The 21,571-nt window shown below is 40.2% G+C and overlaps 11 non-coding genes across 11 annotated transcripts; all 11 read right to left on the reverse strand.

Moving 5' to 3' along the window:
* Positions 1–11,364: 11,364 nt before the first annotated feature.
* trnav-cac (transfer RNA valine (anticodon CAC)) lies at positions 11,365–11,437 on the reverse strand. The gene has a single exon. It is a non-coding gene; the product is annotated as a tRNA-Val (tRNA).
* A 2,225-nt stretch (positions 11,438–13,662) lies between these two features.
* On the reverse strand, positions 13,663–13,735 carry trnav-aac (transfer RNA valine (anticodon AAC)). The gene has a single exon. It is a non-coding gene; the product is annotated as a tRNA-Val (tRNA).
* Positions 13,736–14,890: 1,155 nt separating this feature from the next.
* On the reverse strand, positions 14,891–14,963 carry trnav-cac (transfer RNA valine (anticodon CAC)). The gene has a single exon. It is a non-coding gene; the product is annotated as a tRNA-Val (tRNA).
* Positions 14,964–15,089: 126 nt separating this feature from the next.
* trnav-aac (transfer RNA valine (anticodon AAC)) lies at positions 15,090–15,162 on the reverse strand. Its single transcript has one exon. It is a non-coding gene; the product is annotated as a tRNA-Val (tRNA).
* A 783-nt stretch (positions 15,163–15,945) lies between these two features.
* trnav-cac (transfer RNA valine (anticodon CAC)) lies at positions 15,946–16,018 on the reverse strand. Its single transcript has one exon. It is a non-coding gene; the product is annotated as a tRNA-Val (tRNA).
* Positions 16,019–16,141: 123 nt separating this feature from the next.
* trnav-aac (transfer RNA valine (anticodon AAC)) lies at positions 16,142–16,214 on the reverse strand. Its single transcript has one exon. It is a non-coding gene; the product is annotated as a tRNA-Val (tRNA).
* A 303-nt stretch (positions 16,215–16,517) lies between these two features.
* On the reverse strand, positions 16,518–16,590 carry trnai-aau (transfer RNA isoleucine (anticodon AAU)). The gene has a single exon. It is a non-coding gene; the product is annotated as a tRNA-Ile (tRNA).
* Positions 16,591–17,374: 784 nt separating this feature from the next.
* Positions 17,375–17,447, reverse strand: trnav-cac (transfer RNA valine (anticodon CAC)). The gene has a single exon. It is a non-coding gene; the product is annotated as a tRNA-Val (tRNA).
* Positions 17,448–17,573: 126 nt separating this feature from the next.
* On the reverse strand, positions 17,574–17,646 carry trnav-aac (transfer RNA valine (anticodon AAC)). Its single transcript has one exon. It is a non-coding gene; the product is annotated as a tRNA-Val (tRNA).
* A 980-nt stretch (positions 17,647–18,626) lies between these two features.
* trnav-aac (transfer RNA valine (anticodon AAC)) lies at positions 18,627–18,699 on the reverse strand. Its single transcript has one exon. It is a non-coding gene; the product is annotated as a tRNA-Val (tRNA).
* A 1,838-nt stretch (positions 18,700–20,537) lies between these two features.
* Positions 20,538–20,610, reverse strand: trnav-cac (transfer RNA valine (anticodon CAC)). The gene has a single exon. It is a non-coding gene; the product is annotated as a tRNA-Val (tRNA).
* Between the last annotated feature and the right edge of the window lie 961 nt (positions 20,611–21,571).

Genomic DNA, 21,571 nt, shown 5'->3' on the forward strand with positions numbered 1-21,571 from the left:
TATGTCCACAAATGACAAATTAAGGGCTGCTATATGAAGGATGCTTAAAGGGACAGTTCGCCCATTTAAGACATGAAGTTGTATGCAATCCTTATCAGCACTATAGTGTATACACACTGACCCACACTCACTCAAAAAAATAATTAGGTCTAAAAATAAACTTTATGTAATTCAATTAAATGCTAATTTTCCATGTATTTGGATTACATAGTTTTAATATAAACATATTAATAAACTTAATGTGATTCATATGCATCAGTGATACGTGAATGAAACAGGTAAGGTTTATGTAATTATTCCCAGTGTTAAACAAGCACTGCTCAGTGTTCATGTGTTTCCACACTACAGAGTGTTCAAGTAGCATTGACACAGTGTTGGAGTTAATGAGATCATTATGTGATGATTGATCATTAATGATGAACACCTGCTGAATCATCAATGGAAAGAGAAACACAAGAACTACAGCTGACTTCAGCCACAGCCTTAGAGGAAATCAACTCAAATAAAACAATACATTAAACCTCTCAAGATCTGATTCAACAACTCCACAAACAGATTGACCAGCTTCACTCATTACTAACCAGATTGTCTTTTGTCAGACTTCTAGAGAAGCTCTTATTGAGAACTAACAGACGTGTAGATGTTTTGTTTCATGTGAAATCACCATCAATGAGAGCAGGGTTTCCTTTGGTTGGGCTCTTGACCCGTCACATGCTAGGTTTAATGTTGTGCTGATAGCTTTTGTTGTACTTAAATCAAACATATTGAGCTTGGCCAACAAAGTGTAAACAAAAAAAAGTAGGGGGATCTGTTAGTGTGTTAATTTCTTTTGTAGTTTATTTGTTGCATAGATGGATGTTGTGTTACTTTAATATTAGGCCAACTTACAGCTTTACATTTATGTGTTGTATAAATCATATTAGCTGAATCATTTTATCATACTTTGTTTGCTAAAGGTTTTCATCTGTTTCTTTCTAAAGACCACAGACATAATGAATCAGCATAAGAATCTCAACAATGGTGATAATCAACAAAATGTTCAGATACAACTCTGAAAATCTTAAAACAAGCTATTAAAAAGTCTCAACAAAAAAGGAAGCATAAAAACAATTATTAAGAGTAAAATAAAAATAATCTGACAATTCCACTGCATTGTTTATTCATGTTGCAATGCATGCTGGGATACATGGGAGGGTCTTTTACCAAACTTGTACCCAGCATGCATTGCAACATGACACATATTGTTGACCGTCACCATTGTTGAGATTCATATACAGATTCTTGATGTTTTTGGATTTGAAGGTGATACAGATGAAAACTTTTTGAGCACAAAATGAAATATGAAACATATGACATATGAAAAACAGTTCCTTATGAAGCTATAGAGACTGCTATAACAACACAACACCCATCAAATCAGGACTTTGAAAGAATCTGGAGGATTGATTAACTTTATTTCTTCTTTGACTTTGGTGGCCAAGCTTCATGTGTTTTATATTAACACAATTAAAGCTACCACCACTGATCCCAGCATGTGACGGGTCAAGATCCCAACCAAAGGAAACCCTGCTCTCATTGATGGTGATTTCACATGAAACAAAACATCTACACATTTGTTAGTTCTCAATAAGAGCTTCTCTAGCACTAGAATTACTGACTTTTTTATTTTTTGGTGAAAGTCCTGAGGTGTGAATCACCCCTGCTGAGATTTTCACACTTCTTCAGCTCGATTCTCCTCCTGCTTTTGTTGTGCAAACACACCCATTTACCTGTGAGGCCTGGCACATTTGCATTTTTTTACTCAGAGTAACTCAGATCCAAGGCAGGCCAAACCTCTGTGTGACATAGAAACCTTCAAAAATGCCTGCCGTATCTATACAAAATATCCCACACATTGACTGACCTGCAAATATTAAAGACACACATTCACATTATATGGGAACACAACTGTTTTATTTGTAAAAAATGTGTGAAAACATGTTCGTACACATACAGAATTATAACACATCACTGAATTATAACACCAAAAGCGAATTTTGTTTTTGTGTGATCGCTCCAGCTTTCAACGATAAAAAAATCTGTCCCTCAGTTCCTGGTTCACCTCTGATCTGTCTTTATTAGTCCCACAAGTGGAAAATCTGCATTGTCATTGCAGAAAAGTAGACAGTGCAAGTCAGAGGGCAATCAGAGGGCAATTGGCACACCTTCTGGGCACCTTCTGGGCAACACCTTTGATTTGATGACAAGGACACGCGGGCAGAACGGGTAAAGACAGACAAATTTGCTGCGATTTCCGACATCTGGACACGCTTCAACAAGAACTGTGCTGAGAGTTTCACTCCAGGAGAACACCTGACCATAGATGAACAGCTGTTCCCTACCAAGGTTCGTTGTCCATTCACACAGTATATTGCAACCAAGCCAGACAAATTTGGGATCAAGTTCTGGATGGCCAGGGATTTGGAGACCAAATATGTTTGCAAGTCATCTCCTTACTTGGGAAAGGATCACAGTCATCAGAAGGGAGAGAGACTGATAGAAACGTGGTCATGAATCTGATGGAGCCATTTTTGGATAATGGGAGAAATGTCACAACGGACAATTTCTTTACTTCCCTGTCACTGTCGCACAGACTGCTGGAGCCAGGGCCAGATTAACACTTTGTTGTACCCTGGGCAACAATATTCAAGGGCCCCATCATCACGACCCCAGGATCACCATAATATGGTCATATATAGAATATATTACTGTAATATACAGTAAATATACTCAATACTTCAAATCCTAACTGTCATCATATTTTGATTTACAAATATTTAAATGCTCATAGAACTACAAATGCACTACTATGTCCCCTATATCAAAGACATTCACTCACATATGATGCTATGAAAACAAAACACATCAGCATCTGTACAGTATAATCTGGTAAAATTGACCCACTACATTGAGAGGGAGGGAAGTATCCTCCATTTTCACAAAAAATGAATAGATAAGCAACCACTTTCAAACCATTTGCCAGTAGCCAACGTTACTTTTTTTCCCGGTACTTTAGCCTACTTTGTGTAAAAACGAAAACATTTATTTCAGTGAAAAACTAGATAAAAAGTTTGTTAGCAAACTTTAAGTTGGCTTGAGAAAGCCTAGCCAATAAGTTTTAGGTAGTTTTAAAAGCTTTTAGTTTAAAGAAAGTTTAAAGGTTTTCAGTTTGAAATAGTTTTAGTTTGATTAATAAAGTTTGAAGATAGATAGGCTAGATAGATATAAATAGTTTGAAAATAGATAGATTTATATATATAAATAGTTAGAAGATATAAATAGTTTGAATGTGAATAGATGCTAAGGTGTTGCTATGCTGTTGCTAAGGTACCCAGGGTGGTTGCTAAGGTGTTGCTATGTGGTTGCTATGCGGTTGCTAGCATTATTTAAGCAAGACTAGCAAGTGGCTAACATGATTTTTAGCATGACTAGCAAGTCGCTAGCATGATTTTTCCATGACTAACAAGTCGCTAGCATGATTTTAGCATGACTAGCAAGTCGCTAGCATGATTTTATCACGACAAGCAAGTCGCTAGCATGATTTTAGCACGACTAGCAAGTCGCTAGCATGATTTTAGCATTATTTTAGCATGACTAGCAAAGTCGCTAGCCTGATTCTAGCATGACTAGCAAGTCGCTAGCATGATTTTAGCATGACTAGCAAGTCGCTAGCATGATTTTAGCAAGACTAGCAAGTCACTAGCATGATTTTAAACATGACTAGCAAGTCGCTAGCATGATTTTAAACATGACTAGCAAGTCGCTAGCCTGATTTTAGCATAACTAGTAAGTCGCTAGCATGATTTTAGCATGACTAGCAAGTCGCTACCATGATTTTAGCATTATTTTAGCATGACTAGCAAAGTCGCTAGCATGATTCTAGCATGACTAGCAAGTCGCTAGCATGATATTAGCATGACTAGCAAGTCGCTAGCATGATTTTAGCAAGACTAGCAAGTCGCTAACATGATTTTTAGCATGACTAGCAAGTCGCTAGCATGATTTTAGCACGACTAGCAAGTCGCTAGCATGATTTTAGCATTATTTTAGCATGACTAGCAAAGTCGCTAGCATGATTCTAGCATGACTATCAAGTCGCTAGCATGATTTTATCAAGACTAGCAAGTCGCTAGCATGATTTTAGCATGACTAGCAAGTCGCTAGCATGATTTTAGCATTATTTTAGCATGACTAGCAAAGTCGCTAGCATGATTTTAGCATGACTAGCAAGTCGCTAACATGATATTAGCATGACTAGCAAGTCGCTAGCATGACTTTAGGAAAACTAGCAAGTCTCTAGCATTATTTAAGCAAGACTAGCAAGTGGCTAACATGATTTTTAGCATGACTAGCAAGTCGCTAGCATGATTTTTCCATGACTAGCAAGTCGCTAGCATGATTTTAGCACGACAAGCAAGTCGCTAGCATGATTTTAGCACGACTAGCAAGTTGCTAGCATGATTTTAACATTATTTTAGCATGACTAGCAAAGTCGCTAGCCTGATTCTAGCATGACTAGCAAGTCGCTAGCATGATTTTAGCATGACTAGCAAGTCGCTAGCATGATTTTAGCAAGACTAGCAAGTCACTAGCATGATTTTAAACATGACTAGCAAGTCGCTAGCATGATTTTAAACATGACTAGCAAGTCGCTAGCCTGATTTTAGCATAACTAGTAAGTTGCTAGCATGATTTTAGCATGACTAGCAAGTCGTTAGCATGATTTTATCATTATTTTAGCATGACTAGCAAGTCGCTAGCATGATTTTAGCATTATTTTAGCATGACTAGCAAGTCACTAGCATGACTAGCAAGTCGCTAGCATGATTTTAGCAAGACTAGCAAGTCGCTAGCATGATTTTAGCATGACTAGCAAGTCGCTAGCATGATTTTAACATTATTTTAGCATGACTAGCAAAGTCGCTAGCATGATTCTAGCATGACTAGCAAGTCGCTAGCATGATTTTAGCATGACTAACAAGTCGCTAGCATGATTTTAGCATGACTAGCAATTCGCTAGCATGATTTTAACATTATTTTAGCATGACTAGCAAAGTCGCTAGCATGATTCTAGCATGACTAGCAAGTCGCTAGCCTGATTTTAGCATGACTAGCAAGTCGCTAGCATGATTTTAGCATGACTAGCAATTCGCTAGCATGATTTTAACATTATTTTAGCATGACTAGCAAGTCGCTAGCATGATTTTAACATTATTTTAGCATGACTAGCAAGTCGCTAGCATGATTTTAGCACGACTAGCAAGTCGCTAGCATGATTTTAGCACGACTAGCAAGTCGCTAGCATGATTTTAGCACGACTAGCAAGTCGCCAGCATGATTTTAGCACGACTAGCAAGTCGCTAGCATGATTTTAGCATTTTTTTAGCATGACTAGCAAGTCGCTAGCATGATTTAAGCATGACTAGCAAGTCGCTAGCATGATTTTAGCATGACTAGCAAAGTCGCTAGCATGATTCTAGCATGACTAGCAAGTCGCTAGCATGATTTTAGCATGACTAGCAAGTCGCTAGCATGATTTTATCATGACTAGCAAGTCGCTAGCATGATTTTAGCATGACTAGCAAGTCACTAGCATGATTTTAGCATGACTAGCAAAGTCGCTAGCATGATTCTAGCATGACTAGCAAGTCGCTAGCATGATTTTAGCATGACTAGCAAGTCGCTAACATGATTTTAGCTAGACTAGCAAATCGCTAGCATGATTTTAAACATGACTAGCAAGTCGATAGCCTGATTTTAGCATGACTTGCAAGTCGCTAGCATGATTTTAAACATGACTAGCAAGTCGATAGCCTGATTTTAGCATGACTTGCAAGTCGCTAGCATGATTTTAGCATGACTAGCAAGTCGCTAGCATGATTTTATCATTATTTTAGCATGACTAGCAAGTCGCTAGCATGATTTTAACATTATTTTAGCATGACTAGCAAGTCGCTAGCATGATTTTAGTACGACTAGCAAGTCGCTAGCATGATTTTAGCACGACTACCAAGTCGCTAGCATTATTTTAGCACGACTAGCAAGTTGCTAGCATGATTCTAGCATGTCTAGCAAGTCGCTAGCTTGATTTTAACAAGACTAGCAAGTCGGTAGCATGATTTCAGAACGACTAGCAAGGCGCTAGCATTATTTTAGCATTATTTTAGCATGACTAACAAGTCGCTAGCATGATTTTAGCTAGACTAGTAAATCGCTAGCATGATTTTAGCTAGACTAGCAAGTCGCTAGCATGATTTTTAACATGACTAACAAGTCGCTAGCATGATTTTAGCATGACTAGCAAGTCGCTAGCATGATTTTAGCATGACTAGCAAGTCGCTAGCATGATTTTAGCATTATTTAGCATGACTAGCAAGTCGCTAGCATGAATTTAGCATGACTAGCAAGTCGCTAGCATGAATTTAGCATGACTAGCAAGTCGCTAGCATGAATTTAGCATGACTATCAAGTCGCTAGCATGATTTTAGCATGACTAGCAAGTCGCTAGCATGATTTTAGCATGACTAGCAAGTCGCTAGCATGATTTTAGCATTATTTAGCATGACTAGCAAGTCGCTAGCATGAATTTAGCATGACTAGCAAGTCGCTAGCATGAATTTAGCATGACTAGCAAGTCGCTAGCATGATTTTAGCAGATAGATAGATAGATAAGGTTTGAAGATAGATAGATAGATAGATAGATAGATAGATAGATAGATAGATAGATAGATAGATAGATAGATAAGGTTTGAAGATAGATAGATAGATAGATAGATAGATAGATAAGGTTTGAAGATAGATAGATAGATAGATAGATAGATAGATAGATAGATAGATAGATAGATAGATAAGGTTTGAAGATAGATAGATAGATAGATAGATAGATAGATAGATAGATAGATAGATAAGGTTTGAAGATAGATAGATAGATAGATAGATAAGGTTTGAAGATAGATAGATAGATAGATAGATAGATAGATAAGGTTTGAAGATAGATAGATAGATAGATAGATAGATAGATAGATAGATAGATAGATAGATAGATAGATAGCTTAAAGCTTAATTGAGTATCAATGGCTTCTAGCAGTTTACATTAAACAGTTCAAACAGACATGGACTTTTGGTCAATGAAAGTCTATGGGACCTTTTTATGATTTTTAATATTAATTTTTAAGAAAACCATAACTCAAACCAGTCTGAAAAGATATAGCAATCTAAGTCTGAACAGTATGAAGATCTGACCCGAGTTTGGAGTATGTAGCTTGAACGGTCTAGGAGGAGTAGGTGTCTAAATATTTTTCGGTAAAAAAAATAATAATAATAAGAAGAAGAAGAATAACTAGATAAAAAGTTTGTTAGCAAACTTTAAGTTGGCTTGAGAAAGCCTAGCCAGTAGGTTTTAAGTAGTTTTAAAAGCTTTTAGTTTAAAGAAAGTTTAAAGGTTTTCAGTTTTAAATAGTTTTAGTTTGATTGATAAAGTTTGAAGATAGATAGGCTAGATAGATATAAATAGTTTGAAAATAGAAAGATTTATACATATAAATAGAAGATATAGTTTGAATGTGAATAGATAGATATGAGGTTACTAGGGTACCCAGGGTGGTAGCATGATTAGCTAGTTGCTAGCATGATTTTAGTAAGACTAGCAAGTCGCTAGCATGATTTTAGCATGACTAGCAAGTCGCTAGCATGATTTACCATGATTAGCAAGTCGCTAACATGATTTTAGCATGACTAGCAAGTCCCTAGCATGATTATAACATGACTAGCAAGTCGTTAGCATAATTCTAGCAGAACTAGCAAGTCACAAGCATGATTATAGCATGACTAGCAAGTCGCTAGCATGATTTTACCAAGACTAGCAAGTCGCTAGCATGATTTTAGCATGACTAACAAGTCGCTAGCATGATTTTAGCATGACTAGCAATTCGCTAGCATGATTTTAACATTATTTTAGCATGACTAGCAAAGTCGCTAGCATGATTCTAGCATGACTAGCAAGTCGCTAGCCTGATTTTAGCATGACTAGCAAGTCGCTAGCATGATTTTAGCATGACTAGCAATTCGCTAGCATGATTTTAACATTATTTTAGCATGACTAGCAAGTCGCTAGCATGATTTTAACATTATTTTAGCATGACTAGCAAGTCGCTAGCATGATTTTAGCACGACTAGCAAGTCGCTAGCATGATTTTAGCAAGACTAGCAAGTCACTAGCATGATTTTAGCAAGACTAGCAAGTCGCTAGCATGATTTTAGCATGACTAGCAAGTCGCTAGCATGATTTTAACATTATTTTAGCATGACTAGCAAAGTCGCTAGCATGATTCTAGCATGACTAGCAAGTCGCTAGCATGATTTTAGCATGACTAACAAGTCGCTAGCATGATTTTAGCATGACTAGCAATTCGCTAGCATGATTTTAACATTATTTTAGCATGACTAGCAAAGTCGCTAGCATTATTCTAGCATGACTAGCAAGTCGCTAGCCTGATTTTAGCATGACTAGCAAGTCGCTAGCATGATTTTAGCATGACTAGCAATTCGCTAGCATGATTTTAACATTATTTTAGCATGACTAGCAAGTCGCTAGCATGATTTTAACATTATTTTAGCATGACTAGCAAGTCGCTAGCATGATTTTAGCACGACTAGCAAGTCGCTAGCATGATTTTAGCACGACTAGCAAGTCGCTAGCATGATTTTAGCACGACTAGCAAGTCGCTAGCATGATTTTAGCATTTTTTTAGCATGACTAGCAAGTCGCTAGCATGATTTTAGCATGACTAGCAAGTCGCTAGCATGATTTTAGCATGACTAGCAAGTCGCTAGCATGATTTTAGCATGACTAGCAAAGTCGCTAGCATGATTCTAGCATGACTAGCAAGTCGCTAGCATGATTTTAGCATGACTAGCAAGTCGCTAGCATGATTTTAGCATGACTAGCAAGTCGCTAGCATGATTTTAGCATGACTAGCAAAGTCGCTAGCATGATTCTAGCATGACTAGCAAGTCGCTAGCATGATTTTAGCATGACTAGCAAGTCGCTAACATGATTTTAGCTAGACTAGCAAATCGCTAGCATGATTTTAAACATGACTAGCAAGTCGATAGCCTGATTTTAGCATGACTTGCAAGTCGCTAGCATGATTTTAAACATGACTAGCAAGTCGATAGCCTGATTTTAAACTTTTAAAAGCAATTTTGGAAAAAGCCAGTACCTGTTTCCACCCAATTTTGAACTGGGGACCTTTCGCGTGTGAGGAGAACGTGATAACCACTACACTATGGAAACTTGCAAAAAGTACACAGCCAGCAATCTCCTGGTGATCGCTTGCTGTAAAACTAATAAATGAAAAGATAACTAAATCCCTCCCCTGACTTTGCAAACAGTTCATGTTTACCCACAAAAGAGAAACACTGTTTCTGCTCGGTTTCGAACCGAAGACCTTTCGCGTGTTAGGCGAACGTGATGACCACTACACTACAGAAACTTGATTAGGATCCACCGTTCTTTTAACTCGGCTTGGCAGAAGGCCTTTGTAGTGTTGATGAAGAAAGCAACAGATCCCTACTTAAGCAATTTTGGAAAAAGCCACCAGCTGTTACCACCAAGTTTCGAACTGGGGACCTTTCGCATGCGGCAAACGTGACAACCACTACACTATGGAATCCTTCGCAGAGACGACTGCCAGCAATCTCCTGGTGATCGCTTGTGGAAGAGCGAACTAAGGAAAAGATAATAAAACACCTCACCTGACTTTGCAAACATTTCATGTTTTCCCACAAAAGAGAAACTCTGTTTCTGCTCGGTAAATCCACTTGGCAGAAGGCAATTGTATTGTTTACGAAGAAAGCAGTAGATCCCCACTTAAACAATTTTGGAAAAAGCCAACAGCTGTTTCAGCACAGTTTTAAACTGGGGACATTTCGTATGTGAGGTGAATGTGATAACCATTACACTACAGAAACTTGTGCAGAGAAGACAGCCAGCAATCTCGTGGTGATCGCTTGTTGAAAAACCTATAAAGGAAAAGATTACTAAATCTCTCGTCTGACGATGCAAACAATTAATGTTTTACGTCCAAGGCAAAAAGCTGTTTCCGCTCAGTTTGGAACCGAGGACCTTTCGCGTGTAAAGCAAACGTGATGACCACTAGAGAAACCTGACGGGGAGCCTCTCTTCTTTTAACACTACTTGGCAGAAGAGGCCTTTGTAGTGTTGACTAAGAATGCAGCAGAGCCTGGCTTAAGCAATTTTGGAAAAAGCCAGTAGCTGTTTCCACCCAATTTTGAACTGGGGACCTTTCGCGTGTGAGGCGAACGTGATAACCACTACACTATGGAAACTTGAAAGTACACAGCCAGCAATCTCCTGGTGATCGCTTGCTGTAAAACGAATAAAGGAAAAGATAACTAAATCCCTCCCCTGACTTTGCAAACAGTTCATGTTTACCCACGAAAGAGAAACACTGTTTCTGCTCGGTTTCGAACCGAGGACCTTTCGCGTGTTAGGCGTGATGACCACTACACTACAGAAACTTGATTGCGATCCACCGTTCTTTTAACTCGGCTTGGCAGAAGGCCTTTGTAGTGTTGACGAAGAAAGCAACAGATCCCTACTTAAGCAATTTTGGAAATAGCCACCAGCTGTTACCACCAAGTTTCGAACTGGGGACCTTTCGCATGCGGCAAACGTGACAACCACTACACTATGGAATCCTTCGCAGAGACGACTGCCAGCAATCTCCTGGTGATCGCTTGTGGAAGAGCGAACTAAGGAAAAGATAATTAAACACCTCACCTGACTTTGCAAACATTTCATGTTTTCCCACAAAAGAGAAACTCTGTTTCTGCTCAGTAAATCCACTTGGCAGAAGGCATTTGTAGTGTTTACAAAGAAAGCAGTAGATCCCTACTTAAACAATTTTGGAAAAAGCCAACAGCTGTTTCAAAACAGTTTCAAACTGGGGCCCTTTTGTGTGTGAGGTGAACGTGATAACCATTACACTACAGAAACTTGTGCAGAGAAGACAGCCAGCAATCTCGTGGTGATTGCTTGTTGAAAAACCTATAAAGGAAAAGATTACTAAATCTCTCGTCTGACGATGCAAACAATTAATGTTTTACGTCCAAGGCAAAAAGCTGTTTCCGCTCAGTTTGGAACCGAGGACCTTTCGCGTGTAAAGCAAACGTGATGACCACTACAGAAACCTGACGGGGAGCCTCTCTTCTTTTAACACTACTTGGCAGAAGAGGCCTTTGTAGTGTTGACTAAGAATGCAGCAGAGCCTGGCTTAAGCAATTTTGGAAAAAGCCAGTACCTGTTTCCACCCAGTTTCGAACTGGGGACCTTTCGCGTGTGAGGCAAACGTGATAACCACTACACTATGGAAACTTGAAAGTACACAGCCAGCAATCTCCTGGTGATCGCTTGCTGTAAAACGAATAAAGGAAAAGATAACTAAATCCCTCCCCTGACTTTGCAAACAGTTCATGTTTACCCACAAAAGAGAAACACTGTTTCTGCTCGGTTTCGAACCGAGGACCTTTCGCTTGTTAGGCGAACGTGATTTTTTTTTTTTTTTTTTTTTTTTTTTTAATTGAAAAAATTCCATAATACAGTTATCAAGCATGTGTTTCACAGTAGAAATCTTAAAGACATAAATGATTAAACACGCATTAAAATACTTAACATTGTCAGCAATAAAGTAATAAATAATGCCTTAGAATCAAAAACTAATCATATATATGACTGAAAATACAAACAGTAAAGAACATCAAAAATACAAAACAATATTGCTTTCCACACAGATCGTTATTCACTCTCGGAAAGGAGTAACCCAGCTCGTCATCACGTGTTGCGAGACAAAACAGTACTTAAGAACAGAAACATTCTCCAAACTTTTTTAAAATTGCACATCTATTCCATTCTCATCTAAAGTTACACATACATCATTAGTAAAAACATTGTAAAAGAACCCCATTTGATCTTCTTGCTTAAAATAATAAAACAGGCATTGTACATATTTTTCGACTTTTCTTTTAAAAACATACCATAAATCCATTATCCATTTTTCCTTCTTTGCCACCACTCTCCTTTCCCATATAGCACTCTTAATTAACATTATCAAAAGGTTGATGACCATTTTGTTCTTGTTCTTTCTTTGTATTCCCAACATTAGAATCCTGCCCCAGTCCATCTCCTCTCCATCCTCCCCTTTCAACCTTAAAATCATTTTCTTACATTTCTCATTAAAATCATCCAGTTTTATACAATGTAAAAACAGATGTAAAAAACCCTCCTCCTCCTCATTACACACTTTACATACAGCACTTGATTCCATACCAATTTTGTTTAAAATAACGTCAGTAAAAATCACTTTATGCCTAATTAAGAACTCTAAATTTTCCAGCTTTGTCTGTATCATTTTCCCTTTCATGTTTCCCCAAATATCACATTCCTTCACACCCTTGTACTTATCCATCCAGTAATTGTTGACCACTGGTTTTTTAAAGACCCCCTCTCTAAAAACACTATAAAAATCTTTCACCTGACATTTATTAAAATCAAATTGTTTTTCTCCCAATCCCACATATATTTCATTTTGTTGCTCTCCGTCCTCCTTATTTTCGATTCCCTCTATCCATTCTTTCGGTATCGATCTCTTGATCATTTCATATTTATTAGTTTCTTCCTGTCTGCTGTACTCCTCCTTTGCTTCCTCCATTGCGTCTATAACCACTTGTACGGGTAGAAATCCTTCTTTAACTTCATATAAAATGTCCCTCACTTTTAAAATTCCCGCCTCCCACCATTTCTTAAAAAACAACTGCCTCCCCTGATTTAAAATACTCTGATTTAAAAAAAGAGGCTGATTTAAAATGTTTTCCCTACCCCTCGGAATAAAATGCACACTTGATAAAAACTTTCCCCATGCTCCCAGCAGTTCCGTATAAAAATCCGGCATCCTCTCAGTCATCCATAATTTAGTCTTCATCCATAAAATATTCCTTCCCAGATTAAATTTACTGCCTTTATTTAAAAAGTACTCCATAGTTCCCTTCCATCCTGCTGTGTGTGATTTGTCTAAAAACTTTTTTACCAATTTTACCCTTAGTGCGTTCTTTCTATGTTCAATGTCAATTAATCCCATTCCTCCCTTCTCTCCCTCCCCTATTAAAGTATTGTGTGCTATTCTTGGGGGCTTCCCATTCCATAAAAACTCTGAAAAACATTTCTTCAGCCTCTTTTCCGCCCATAATGGCATTGGGTTTACATATAAAATGTACCATAATTTTGACACCATTAAAACATTAATAATTAAAACTTTCCCCTTCAAAGTCAGCGTTCTTAATTTCCAAAAAATCAATCTCCTTTCAATCCCCCCTATCACTTCCTCCCACATTGTTTCTCCTGCTTTTCGCTCATCCCGCCCCATATGTACCCCTAAAATCTTTATGTCCCTTGATTCCTTAAAATTAAAATGCTCTGTTAGAACCTGTGCCCACAGCCAGCAATCTCCTGGTGATCGCTTGCTGTAAAACGAATAAAGGAAAAGATAACTAAATCCCTCCCCTGACTTTGCAAACAGTTCATGTTTACCCACGAAAGAGAAACACTGTTTCTGCTCGGTTTCGAACCGAGGACCTTTCGCGTGTTAGGCGAACGTGATGACCACTACACTACAGAAACTTGATTATGATCCACCGTTCTTTTAACTCGGCTTGGCAGAAGGCCTTTGTAGTGTTGACGAAGAAAGCAACAGATCCCTACTTAAGCAATTTTGGAAAAAGCCACCAGCTGTTGCCACCCAGTTTCGAACTGGGGACCTTTCGCATGAGGCGAACGTGACAACCACTACACTATGGAAACTTGAAAGTACACAGCCAGCAATCTCCTGGTGATCGCTTGCTGTAAAACGAATAAAGGAAAAGATAACTAAATCCCTCCCCTGACTTTGCAAACAGTTCATGTTTACCCACGAAAGAGAAACACTGTTTCCGCTCGGTTTCGAACCGTGGACCTTTCGCGTATTAGGCGAACGTGATGACCACTACAGAAACTTGATTGTAATCCACCGTTCTTTTAACTTGGCTTGGCAGAAGGCCTTTGTAGTGTTGACGAAGAAAGCAACAGATCCCTACTTAAGCAATTTTGGAAAAAGCCACCAGCTGTTGCCACCCAGTTTCGAACTGGGGACCTTTCGCATGAGGCGAACGTGACAACCACTACACTATGGAATCCCGTGCAGAGATGACTGCCAGCAATCTCCTGGTGATCGCTTGTGGAAGAGCGAACTAAGGAAAAGATAATTAAACACCTCACCTGACTTTGTAAACATTTCATGTTTTCCCACAAAAGAGAAACACTGTCTCTGCTCGGTAAATCCACTTGGAAGAAGGCATTTGTAGTGTTTACGAAGAAAGCAGTAGATCCCTACTTTAAACAATTTTGTAAAAAGCCAACAGCTGTTTCAAAACAGTTTCAAACTGGGGCCCTTTTGTGTGTGAGGTGAACGTGATAACCATTACACTACAGAAACTTGTGCAGAGAAGACAGCCAGCAATCTCGTGGTGATTGCTTGTTGAAAAACCTATAAAGGAAAAGATTACTAAATCTCTCGTCTGACGATGCAAACAATTAATGTTTTACGTCCAAGGCAAAAAGCTGTTTCCGCTCAGTTTGGAACCGAGGACCTTTCGCGTGTAAAGCGAACGTGATGACCACTACAGAAACCTGACGGGGAGCCTCTCTTCTTTTAACACTACTTGCCAGAAGAGGCCTTTGTAGTGTTGACTAAGAATGCAGCAGAGCCTGGTTTAAGTAATTTTGGAAAAAGCCAGTAGCTGTTTCCACCCAGTTTCGAACTGGGGACCTTTCGCGTGTGAGGCGAACGTGATAACCACTACACTATGGAAACTTGCAAAAAGTACACAGCCAGCAATCTCCTGGTGATCGCTTGCTGTAAAACGAATAAAGGAAAAGATAACTAAATCCCTCCCCTGACTTTGCAAACAGTTCATGTTTACCCACGAAAGAGAAACACTGTTTCTGCTCGGTTTCGAACCGAGGACCTTTCGCGTGTTAGGCGAACGTGATGACCACTACACTACAGAAACTTGATTACGATCCACCGTTCTTTTAACTCGGCTTTGCAGAAGGCCTTTGTAGTGTTGACGAAGAAAGCAACAGATCCCTACTTAAGCAATTTTGGAAAATGCCACCAGCTGTTACCACCAAGTTTCGAACTGGGGACCTTTCGCATGCGGCAAACGTGACAACCACTACACTATGGAATCCTTCGCAGAGAAGACTGCCAGCAATCTCCTGGTGATCGCTTGTGGAAGAGCGAACTAAGGAAAAGATAATTAAACACCTCACCTGACTTTGCAAACATTTCATGTTTTCCCACAAAAGAGAAACTCTGTTTCTGCTCAGTAAATCCACTTGGCAGAAGGCATTTGTAGTGTTTACAAAGAAAGCAGTAGATCCCTACTTAAACAATTTTGGAAAAAGCCAAAAGCTGTTTCAAAACAGTTTCAAACTGGGGCCCTTTTGTGTGTGAGGTGAACGTGATAACCATTACACTACAGAAACTTGTGCAGAGAAGACAGCCAGCAATCTCGTGGTGATCGCTTGTTGAAAAACCTATAAAGGAAAAGATTACTAAATCTCTCGTCTGACGATGCAAACAATTAATGTTTTACGTCCAAGGCAAAAAGCTGTTTCCGCTCAGTTTGGAACCGAGGACCTTTCGCGTGTAAAGCAAACGTGATGACCACTAGAGAAACCTGACGGGGAGCCTCTCTTCTTTTAACACTACTTGGCAGAAGAGGCCTTTGTAGTGTTGACTAAGAATGCAGCAGAGCCTGGCTTAAGCAATTTTGGAAAAAGCCAGTAGCTGTTTCCACCCAGTTTCGAACTGGGGACCTTTCGCGTGTGAGGCGAACGTGATAACCACTACACTATGGAAACTTGAAAGTACACAGCCAGCAATCTCCTGGTGATCGCTTGCTGTAAAACGAATAAAGGAAAAGACAACTAAATCCCTCCCCTGACTTTGCAAACAGTTCATGTTTACCCACGAAAGAGAAACACTGTTTCTGCTCGGTTTCGAACCGAGGACCTTTCGCGTGTTAGGCGAACGTGATGACCACTACACTACAGAAACTTGATTTTGATCCACCGTTCTTTTAACTCGGCTTGGCAGAAGGCCTTTGTAGTGTTGACGAAGAAAGCAACAGATCCCTACTTAAGCAATTTTGGAAAAAGCCACCAGCTGTTGCCACCCAGTTTCGAACTGGGGACCTTTCGCATGAGGCGAACGTGACAACCACTACACTATGGAAACTTGAAAGTACACAGCCAGCAATCTCCTGGTGATCGCTTGCTGTAAAACGAATAAAGGAAAAGATAACTAAATCCCTCCCCTGACTTTGCAAACAGTTCATGTTTACCCACGAAAGAGAAACACTGTTTCCGCTCGGTTTCGAACCGTGGACCTTTCGCGTATTAGGCGAACGTGATGACCACAACACTACAGAAACTTGATTGTAATCCACCGTTCTTTTAACTTGGCTTGGCAGAAGGCCTTTGTAGTGTTGACGAAGAAAGCAACAGATCCCTACTTAAGCAATTTTGGAAAAAGCCACCAGCTGTTGCCACCCAGTTTCGAACTGGGGACCTTTCGCATGAGGCGAACGTGACAACCACTACACTATGGAATCCCGTGCAGAGATGACTGCCAGCAATCTCCTGGTGATCGCTTGTGGAAGAGCGAACTAAGGAAAAGATAATTAAACACCTCACCTGACTTTGTAAACATTTCATGTTTTCCCACAAAAGAGAAACACTGTCTCTGCTCGGTAAATCCACTTGGAAGAAGGCATTTGTAGTGTTTACGAAGAAAGCAGTAGATCCCTACTTTAAACAATTTTGTAAAAAGCCAACAGCTGTTTCAAAACAGTTTCAAACTGGGGCCCTTTTGTGTGTGAGGTGAACGTGATAACCATTACACTACAGAAACTTGTGCAGAGAAGACAGCCAGCAATCTCGTGGTGATTGCTTGTTGAAAAACCTATAAAGGAAAAGATTACTAAATCTCTCGTCTGACGATGCAAACAATTAATGTTTTACGTCCAAGGCAAAAAGCTGTTTCCGCTCAGTTTGGAACCGAGGACCTTTCGCGTGTAAAGCGAACGTGATGACCACTACAGAAACCTGACGGGGAGCCTCTCTTCTTTTAACACTACTTGCCAGAAGAGGCCTTTGTAGTGTTGACTAAGAATGCAGCAGAGCCTGGTTTAAGTAATTTTGGAAAAAGCCAGTAGCTGTTTCCACCCAGTTTCGAACTGGGGACCTTTCGCGTGTGAGGCGAACGTGATAACCACTACACTATGGAAACTTGCAAAAAGTACACAGCCAGCAATCTCCTGGTGATCGCTTGCTGTAAAACGAATAAAGGAAAAGATAACTAAATCCCTCCCCTGACTTTGCAAACAGTTCATGTTTACCCACGAAAGAGAAACACTGTTTCTGCTCGGTTTCGAACCGAGGACCTTTCGCGTGTTAGGCGAACGTGATGACCACTACACTACAGAAACTTGATTACGATCCACCGTTCTTTTAACTCGGCTTTGCAGAAGGCCTTTGTAGTGTTGACGAAGAAAGCAACAGATCCCTACTTAAGCAATTTTGGAAAAAGCCACCAGCTGTTACCACCAAGCTTCGAACTGGGGACCTTTCGCATGCGGCAAACGTGACAACCACTACACTATGGAATCCTTCGCAGAGAAGACTGCCAGCAATCTCCTGGTGATCGCTTGTGGAAGAGCGAACTAAGGAAAAGATAATTAAACACCTCACCTGACTTTGCAAACATTTCATGTTTTCCCACAAAAGAGAAACTCTGTTTCTGCTCAGTAAATCCACTTGGCAGAAGGCATTTGTAGTGTTTACAAAGAAAGCAGTAGATCCCTACTTAAACAATTTTGGAAAAAGCCAACAGCTGTTTCAAAACAGTTTCAAACTGGGGCCCTTTTGTGTGTGAGGTGAACGTGATAACCATTACACTACAGAAACTTGTGCAGAGAAGACAGCCAGCAATCTCGTGGTGATTGCTTGTTGAAAAACCTATAAAGGAAAAGATTACTAAATCTCTCGTCTGACGATGCAAACAATTAATGTTTTACGTCCAAGGCAAAAAGCTGTTTCCGCTCAGTTTGGAACCGAGGACCTTTCGCGTGTAAAGCGAACGTGATGACCACTACAGAAACCTGACGGGGAGCCTCTCTTCTTTTAACACTACTTGGCAGAAGAGGCTTTTGTAGTGTTGACTAAGAAAGCAGTAGATCCCTACTTTAAACAATTTTGTAAAAAGCCAACAGCTGTTTCAAAACAGTTTCGAACTGGGGCCCTTTTGTGTGTGAGGTGAACGTGATAACCACTACACTATGGAAACTTGAAAGTACACAGCCAGCAATCTCCTGGTGATCGCTTGCTGTAAAATGAATAAAGGAAAAGATAACTAAATCCCTCCCCTGACTTTGCAAACAGTTCATGTTTACCCACAAAAGAGAAACACTGTTTCTGCTCGGTTTCGAACCGAGGACCTTTCGCGTGTTAGGCGAACGTGATGACCACTACACTACAGAAACTTGATTATGATCCACCGTTCTTTTAACTCCGCTTGGCAGAAGGCCTTTGTAGTGTTGACGAAGAAAGCAACAGATCCCTACTTAAGCAATTTTGGAAAAAGCCACCCGCTGTTGCCACCCAGTTTCGAACTGGGGACCTTTCGCATGAGGCGAACGTGACAACCACTACACTATGGAATCCTTTGCAGAGATGACTGCCAGCAATCTCCTGGTGATCGCTTGTGGAAGAGCGAACTAAGGAAAAGATAATTAAACACCTCACCTGACTTTGTAAACATTTCATGTTTTCCCACAAAAGAGAAACACTGTCTCTGCTCGGTAAATCCACTTGGCAGAAGGCATTTGTAGTGTTTAAGAAGAAAGCAGTAGATCCCTACTTAAACAATTTTGGAAAAAGCCAACAGCTGTTTCAGAACAGTTTTAAACTGGGGACCTTTCGTATGTGAGGAGAATGTGATAACCATTACACTACAGAAACTTGTGCAGAGAAGACAGCCAGCAATCTCGTGGTGATCGCTTGTTGAAAAACCTATAAAGGAAAAGATTACTAAATCTCTCGTCTGACGATGCAAACAATTAATGTTTTACGTCCAAGGCAAAAAGCTGTTTCCGCTCAGTTTGGAACCGAGGACCTTTCGCGTGTAAAGCGAACGTGATGACCACTACAGAAACCTGACGGGGAGGCTCTCTTCTTTTAACACTACTTGGCAGAAGAGGCCTTTGTAGTGTTGACTAAGAATGCATCAGAGCCTGGTTTAAGTAATTTTGGAAAAAGCCAGTAGCTGTTTCCACCCAGTTTCGAACTGGGGACCTTTCGCGTGTGAGGCGAACGTGATAAACACTACACTATGGAAACTTGCAAAAAGTACACAGCCAGCAATCTCCTGGTGATCGCTTGCTGTAAAACGAATAAAGGAAAAGATAACTAAATCCCTCCCCTGACTTTGCAAACAGTTCATGTTTACCCACGAAAGAGAAACACTGTTACTGCTCGGTTTCGAACCGAGGACCTTTCGCGTGTTAGGCGAACGTGATGACCACTACACTACAGAAACTTGATTACGATCCACCGTTCTTTTAACTCGGCTTGGCAGAAGGCCTTTGTAGTGTTGTCGAAGAAAGCAACAGATCCCTACTTAAGCAATTTTGGGAAAAGCCACCAGCTGTTACCACCAAGTTTCGAACTGGGGACCTTTCGCATGCGGCAAACGTGACAACCACTACACTATGGAATCCTTCGCAGAGAAGACTGCCAGCAATCTCCTGGTGATCGCTTGTGGAAGAGCGAACTAAGGAAAAGATAATTAAACACCTCACCTGACTTTGCAAACATTTCATGTTTTCCCACAAAAGAGAAACTCTGTTTCTGCTCGGTAAATCCACTTGGCAGAAGGCATTTGTAGTGTTTACGAAGAAAGCAGTAGATCCCTACTTAAACAATTTTGGAAAAAGCCAACAGCTGTTTCAAAACAGTTTCAAACTGGGGCCCTTTTGTGAGTGAGGTGAACGTGATAACCATTACACTACAGAAACTTGAGCAGAGAAGACAGCCAGCAATCTCGTGGTGATTGCTTGTTGAAAAACCTATAAAGGAAAAGATTACTAAATCTCTCGTCTGACGATGCAAACAATTAATGTTTTACGTCCAAGGCAAAAAGCTGTTTCCGCTCAGTTTGGAACCGAGGACCTTTCGCGTGTAAAGCGAACGTGATGACCACTACAGAAACCTGACGGGGAGCCTCTCTTCTTTTAACACTACTTGGCAGAAGAGGCCTTTGTAGTGTTGACTAAGAATGCAGCAGAGCCTGGCTTAAGCAATTTTGGAAAAAGCCAGTAGCTGTTTCCACCCAGTTTCGAACTGGGGACCTTTTGCGTGTGAGGCGAACGTGATAACCACTACACTATGGAAACTTGAAAGTACACAGCCAGCAATCTCCTGGTGATCGCTTGCTGTAAAACGAATAAAGGAAAAGATAACTAAATCCCTCCCCTGACTTTGCAAACAGTTCATGTTTACCCACGAAAGAGAAACACTGTTACTGCTCGGTTTCGATCCGTGGACATTTCGCGTGTTAGGTGAACGTGATGACCACTACACTACAGAAACTTGATTGTGATCCACCGTTCTTTTAACTCGGCTTGGCAGAAGGCCTTTGTAGTGTTGACAAAGAAAGCAACAGATCCCTACTTAAGCAATTTTGGAAAAAGCCACCAGCTGTTGCCACCCAGTTTCGAACTGGGGACTTTTCGCATGAGGCGAACGTGACAACCACTACACTATGGAATCCCGTGCAGAGATGACTGCCAGCAATCTCCTGGTGATCGCTTGTGGAAGAGCGAACTAAGGAAAAGATAATTAAACACCTCACCTGACTTTGTAAACATTTCATGTTTTCCCACAAAAGAGAAACACTGTCTCTGCTCGGTAAATCCACTTGGCAGAAGGCAATTGTATTGTTTACGAAGAAAGCAGTAGATCCCCACTTAAACAATTTTGGAAAAAGCCAACAGCTGTTTCTGCACAGTTTTAAACTGGGGACCTTTCGTATGTGAGGTGAATGTGATAACCATTACACTACAGAAACTTGTGCAGAGAAGACAGCCAGCAATCTCGTGGTGATCGCTTGTTGAAAAACCTATAAAGGAAAAGATTACTAAATCTCTCGTCTGACGATGCAAACAATTAATGTTTTACGTCCAAGGCAAAAAGCTGTTTCCGCTCAGTTTGGAACCGAGGACCTTTCGCGTGTAAAGCGAACGTGATGACCACTACAGAAACCTGACGGGGAGGCTCTCTTCTTTTACCACTACTTGGCAGAAGAGGCCTTTGTAGTGTTGACTAAGAATGCATCAGAGCCTGGTTTAAGTAATT

Source organism: Garra rufa, chromosome 1 (genome assembly GCF_049309525.1).
Source record: "Garra rufa chromosome 1, GarRuf1.0, whole genome shotgun sequence".
NCBI classification, from domain to species: Eukaryota; Metazoa; Chordata; class Actinopteri; order Cypriniformes; family Cyprinidae; genus Garra; species Garra rufa.